Below are 6,000 nucleotides of genomic sequence, written 5' to 3' on the forward strand. Positions count from 1 at the left end.
TATTTCCAGCAATCTTACAAACTTTATATTCAGAAAAATCTCTCCTGATATAACAAAACCAAGAATTCAGAATAAAAATCATCTATTTGTTAATTTTTGAACCAGCAGAAACTAAGTGAATTCCTATGAGGGCAAAAGAGAAAAAATAAGGAAGTAATAATCCAGAGGGGTGCACAAGCACTGGACCTGGCGTTTGCCCTTGGGGAACTAGTAGATGCCCTGTGGCCCAGAGTCAGAGATTAATTGGGTTGCCTATGCAGGACATAAGAGATAAAGCCTGGAAATCAAGCAGGTTGGGAGTTTGGAACCTATTGATGCATAATACTAGAGCCCCAAAAGGAAACATCTTCCATGGCTTAATTAGAGGAAGAGAAAAGCTCACATAGGAAGAGGGCAGAGACATGTATCTGTCTTGGCCTTGGCTCTAGAAGGGCAGAAAAAGAGATAAAATATCCCCTGAAAAGTTCTAACCACCTCTGTGTTTTAGGTGGAAATTTCATATTATATATATAACCAAAAAAAATCCTTCTTGGAAAAATACAGTTTAAATCAAGATATCAAAGAATTTCTCCAGATAAATATCCAAGGATCATAAGCTCTTAATGAAAACCACTAAACAAACACAAAATAAGCCACCAGGATGAGAATCACCATAAATGAAAAATCACAATCTATACAACCAGACCTGCAAAATTATTAGGCTTATCAGGGACAGAATACAGAAAAAATGTACTTGATGTAGTCAAAGGAAAAAAAACAAATTGAAAGTATAATGAAGGAAAAATCAAAATTGACAAGGCATATTTTTTTAAAGACTCAAATAGAACTTTATTTATTTATTTGCCACACTGCGCAGCTTGTGGGATCTTAGTTCCCGAACCAGGGAATTCCCTCAAATAGAACTTTTAGAAATAAAAACATGATTGTTGAAATTAGCAACTCTATGAATATGTTAGGCAGCCTATTAGACACAGGTAAAGAGAAAATAAGTAATTTGGAGTGTAGAAATTATCCAGAAGTCAACATCAGCTAGGGGGATGGGGAAATAACTATCATTTAGAAATATAACCCAAGAAATGTAGAAGTAAAGAAGGTCCGACAGATATATAGAGAGCATTTACGACATTCTAGGCGCTGTGTTTTGCACTAAAAATAAAGCAACAGTGTACATAAATAAAGCAAACAGATGTACATAGTCCCTGTTCTTTCAAACATGTAATTTATATGGAGAAACCTAGAATAAACAGATACTTCTAATAATCAATTAGAAATACAGTAAGTGTGCCAGGAAGAAGTTATGGGGTGCTATGAACCCATTTAATGGAGGGTCAGGGAAGGCCTTCCTGAGGAAGTGAAATTCAGGTTTAAAACCAAAAAATAAGTAGGGATAAAAATAGTTGTTTGGGGCCTCCCTGGTGGCGCAGTGGTTGAGAGTCCGCCTGCCGATGCAGGGGATACGGGTTCGTGCCCTGGTCTGGGAGGATCCCATATGCCGCGGAGCGGCTGGGCCCGTGAGCCACGGCCGCTGGGCCTGCGCATCAGGAGCCTGTGCTCCGCGACGGGAGAGGCCACAACAGTGAGAGGCCCGCATACCGCAAAAAGAAAAAAAAAAAAAAATAGTTGTTTGTTTGTGACTGTCCAGCATTGGCACTCCTTCTGCATTTGGGAATCCGCCCTTGTGTGAGCCTTGGATGGAGCCAGGACTTGGCCTCTTTCCGTGAAATCTCTCCAGAGAACATAAGACCTGAGCTCAGCTCAGATATTCCCATGCAGGTCTCTGAGTCTGGGGCAAGTGACACAAGAAACAAGAACAACTTATATTTCTTTTTGGCACAAGGAAAGAAAAAAGACATCGATCAGTCAATACCAAACATCAGGTGTTGGTGATGCCAACAGGAGCAGCCAGCTCAGCCTAACCAGATGGTTCTGAGGTGTAACTTGGCTGTGATTCCACCACCTGGCTTCCCCTGGTTGCTGCCTGATTCCAAAAACTGGTTCCTCAGTCTGCTCTAAGATTCTGTGAACCACCCCATTTCTTGACAACTCCCTTTTTTGAAGAAGTTAACCAGAATCAATGTCTGCTGTCTGCCGTCAAGAACCCTGGCTGGTAGAATAGGGACTGGAGATTAAGGGGAATGTGGGTGGGGAGTGGATGCAGGGAAAGCATTCCAGGCTGTGGGGCAGCTTTCTCACATCCCTGTGATGAAGGCAGACACACCCGCCAAAATCACCTTCTTAAAAGGGTGTAACAAACTTTCAGAGATTTTCTTTATTTTGAATGATTTTTCCCTTCCAGGGAACTGTTGTGTGGATGTGGTTTAGAGGATAAAATGAACACACATTCCAGATTCTGGAGACCATTCTTCATACTCCTACACAAAGTTTTTTAAACCTTCAATTCTTCAATGACTCTTCTTTTCTTTAATAACCTGCTTTTCTAGCTAAACAGAAATGCATTTGATTAATTGTCTGACCAGCTTTTTTAATGCTCTGTGGTCCATAACAACAACAACAAATAATAAGAAGGATTATGTTTAACATCTAGAAAGCTAATGACACACAAATTATTTTTATTAATGATTAAATTACTAGTGTGTGTTTATATTGGTCATTGTTATTATAAGGTTCTGTTTTTCATGGGCTTTGTATATACTTCGTTGTCTTTGCAATTCCTTATAAAATCAATACATGGAATAGCTTTCTGTGCACCTTGTAAAACTTGGAAAATAATTTACTCTTAAAAATCATTTATATAGTATTATGGAAAGTGTATCTTTGATTTTGCAACAGATCTTTATTCAGAAACAGTCTCCAATTATTACATTGTTACTATGGAAACACACAGTCTGCTTTATGATGTGGTTTTAGAAATGCATTGCTCTTAGTCTTGAATGATAAGTAGAAGTTTACCAGCAGAGAATATCAGGAGGATGTTCTGGGCAAAGGGAATCACAAAAGGAAATATTAAAGGACATATGGGTGGGGGGGGAGAAGCACTGCAAATTTGGGGAATGGAAAATGACACAGACTTGAATCGTATACATGGCAGAGAGGGGTGGGAGGTAGCTGGGGTAGATTAATGATGATAGTAAATTATATCCTTCTTCCCTCTCTGAGTCCAGAATCAATTGAGAAGTTAGATACAGACAGGAAAAAAAATGCCAGCTTTACTGCTGATAAGGTTGATTGGAAGACCCAGCTTGGTTGTACATCTACATCCAAGGACCTTATAGCTCCCTCATTGCACACCATAGACTAAATTTATGAATCCAGGTCTAAACTGAGCTGGACAACTGTTGGTGTTCTCGACAAAGAAACAGAGTTGCAGATGGAACAGATGAGTGGAGATCCTGAGAATGTGCCTGTCCTAACTAGAAATGAGACAGGCTGTAGGAAGGGGGCTGGGCCAACTAAGCCACATTATAAGTTAACTCTCCCAATTTCTGATCAGTCCTATAAACCAGCAGTCTCCAACCTTTTTGGCACCAGGGACCAGTTTCATGGAAGACAATTTTTCCACAGACGGGGCTGGGGTGGAGGGTTGGGGGGGATGGGGATACGGTTCAGGAGGTAATGCCAGCGATGGAGGGGATGGTTCAGGTGGTAATGCCAGCGATGGAGGGGATGGTTCAGGAGGTAATGCCAGCGATAGAAGGGATGGTTCAGGAGGTAACGCCAGCGATGGAGGGGATGGTTCAGGTGGTAATGTGAGCGATGGAGGGGATGGTTCAGGAGGTAATGCGAGCGATGGAGGGGATGGTTCAGGAGGTAATGCCAGCGATGGAAGGGATGGTTCAGGCAGTAATGCCAGTGATGGAGGGGATGGTTCAGGGGGTAATGTGAGTGATGGGGAGCGTCAGGTGAAGCTTTGTTCGTGCACCACTCACTTGCTGCTGTGCAGCCCGGTTCCTAATAGACCACGGACTGCTGGTGGTCCAGGGGTTGGGGACCCCTGCTATAAACCATCCTCTCCTTTGGGGTGAAGTGGGGAGAATAAGGAGGAATAGAAAGGGTTGCTTCTTCATTTACCTGCCTGGGACATAGAAGCTTCTCCCCTACTAGGGAAAGTAAAGCATAAATGAAGCTAGAATCACATTTGGAGCCCAAAGTGGTTAGCACCAGAGTTGGGACTTCACTGTAGTTGATGGTGAGCAAAATGGAAGAGCCTTGACATCTCCAGACTTGTCTTTGAATTTTGGTAAAGGGCGAAGGAGAAGGATGGGGCTGGAGACCAGGAAACCTGAACTAAGGTGGTGGGAGGGATGTGCAGAATGTCACGCATGAGAATAAATCAAAGAGAAAGCTACTCTTAGAAAAGGAATTTAGGATCCTCAGATGAACACATCACTGTTAAAAAGTTCTTTGAAAAGAAGGAAACAATGTTGTCCTCCTGTGCAGCCAACAGAAACATTTCACATCATTCCACTGACCTTACAGCTTCAAACATAATGAGTACAGCTGTTAAAGATCATGATTTTCATATATATTTAATCACACAGAGGCTGTTTACAATGTGTTACAGGATGAAAAATAGTTATAAAATCATACTTAATATGATCACATCTGTTTTTGTGTGTTTGTATATGTTTATGTGTGAATTGTCTTTGCGAACCAATTTAAGCCATCACGACTACACACACACAAATATTCTGAAAAAATATACACCCAAATCCTAAGAGTAGTTAGTTATAACTAGGTGACAAGATCATAGGTTTTTTAATCTTTTGCTTACCTATACATTTACATATTCTTACAACACTCAAGCATTGCTTTTGCAAATTTAAGAAGAATTATTTTAAAAAATTAAAAACAAAACACTGTATAATTTAGTATTTTAAGATCTCACTAAGGATTCATTCAACATTTATTTAGCACCTTCTGTATCTGTCAGGCATTAAGCTCTCTGCATGCGTTAGATCACCTAGCTGAGGTTGGAAATATAACCTCAAATAAACATTTTCTGAATATATTACTTCATAATCCATATTACCATAGTCCAGGAGGTCTCACATGTTTATATTACTGACCCTAGTAGATCAGTGCAGTGAGTAAGGAGAAGAGTCTTTAGTGTGTCTCCCTTGACATTTCTTTTTGGCAAATTGTTTTCAAATGAGAGTGAATTATGGACTTGTTCAGCTCAAAGGCAGCAAGACCTTGGTCTTGGCACAAGATGCATATACGTGCATCACTATTTCTTACACATGCAGATTGAGCCTCTGAAAGGCAGTGAGTGGTAGGAGTGTGGACACCAGAGTCAGACAGTCAAAAGTCAGTTCTTTACTCCACCGCTTACTATCTATTCAATCTTAGGCAAGTTCCTTAACGTCTTTAAGCCTCAGTTTACCCATCTATAAAAGAGAGAGAATTATCTCATACAGTCGTAGGGAAGACTAAATGAGAACTCATGTAAAATGTTATTATTACTGTTTGAAGAACATGAGTTCCTTGAATGTGAAAATATTGTCCACCTTCATTCTCAGATCACAGTCATTGCAAGACACATGAAAGAAGGAGGCAAATGGGACAAGGAGTCATATCTTTAAGGAGGCCAGACTGAATGGCATCTACAACCAAATGTGTGCACAAGCGTCTCGGGGCTTTTTTCCTCCCACTCCAGGCCTAATTCTTCCTTTCATGTAGTCTCACAAGTCACTGATGGGAACCTAGGAAACTGTCATGTGAGCAGGTAAAAAGTGGTGAGAAGTGACACTTTGTAATCATCGGGTTTGGGACAGAGAGCATTGGCCTATTGACAGAAAACAAGTCTCACTTATTCATAGACAGGTATCCTCAAAGAGCAAACATGTAAACGAGTACTTTACAAACACGAGTATTCTCCGATTAAATACCTGCTTGCAGAATTACATTGAATACAGCTCATTTCACCTAATAGTCATATCTCAGATTTAAACACCATTTGTCTTTATGTAGAACCAGTGCTGGGGCAGGGAAAGTACAGGATGAGCCTGATTGTTCTGCCAGAAAGTAATAAACTGCTCA

The sequence above is a fragment of the Mesoplodon mirus genome (assembly GCF_964341445.2).
Source record: "Mesoplodon mirus genome assembly, chromosome: 7".
NCBI classification, from domain to species: Eukaryota; Metazoa; Chordata; class Mammalia; order Artiodactyla; family Ziphiidae; genus Mesoplodon; species Mesoplodon mirus.